This window comes from Gavialis gangeticus, unplaced genomic scaffold, assembly GCF_001723915.1.
Source record: "Gavialis gangeticus isolate Ggan-Ray unplaced genomic scaffold, GavGan_comp1, whole genome shotgun sequence".
In the NCBI taxonomy this organism is placed as follows: domain Eukaryota; kingdom Metazoa; phylum Chordata; order Crocodylia; family Gavialidae; genus Gavialis; species Gavialis gangeticus.
In genome coordinates, this window is record NW_017729020.1 from 7,260,280 (window position 1) to 7,261,099 (window position 820).

Genomic DNA, 820 nt, shown 5'->3' on the forward strand with positions numbered 1-820 from the left:
GGAAGGGGTGTGTGTGTGTGTGTGTGTGTGTGTGTGTGTGTGTGAGGCACGGTAGGCCCCAAGCAGCCCCTTACAGGCTGGTACTCTGCCTGCCTGCAAGGGAAAACTGACATTTTACTCCTTTAAAGGTGAATCAATTTTTAAAGTTTGTTCATGACCTTTTAATATATTCTTGTGACCTGCTTTTGGGTTGCAACCCCTGGGTTAAGAAACGCTGATGTAGAGGACGGGGTCCTGGGCTACAAGTCAGAGCCCCACGTTGTTGCTCTGGTAGGGAGGTCACCCAGGCAGGGAGTGCCAATCTATATTCAGCTGCTTCTGGCTGGACAAGCTTCTGAGTGAAATCCTGGCCCTGCTGAAGGCAACAGGGGCTTTGACGTCGCATTTCCCTTGGACAGGATTTCAGTCACATGCACAGATAGGGCAGAACAGTATCTGTCTCACTGACTTAGTGCTTGGGGAGCAGGCAGGAGCCCATTCTAACAGCAGGGAGCTCACTTGTCAGAGGCATGGTACAGGCTGGCTTGGGCAGGGATGAGCTACTGGGATGTAGGGTGGGAGTGGGCTTCGTCAGAGCCAGAGGACACAGCCCTGACTTTTCACCAGCTGGTTGACAGGACTGGCAAGGAGGATTCCAGCATCCAAGCAAGGGCACTCACTCAAGAGTAAGCCCCAAGCACTCAGCAGAGACTGGCTCTTGTATCCGCTCCTCCAGAATTAGGATCAGGAAGCAAATCTAGGAAAGCACGTGGCTGCCACATTTCCAAGCTGAGAAGTAAGGAGCCAGGACGGACCGTTCCAGGAGGTTCCTGGCTGAGAT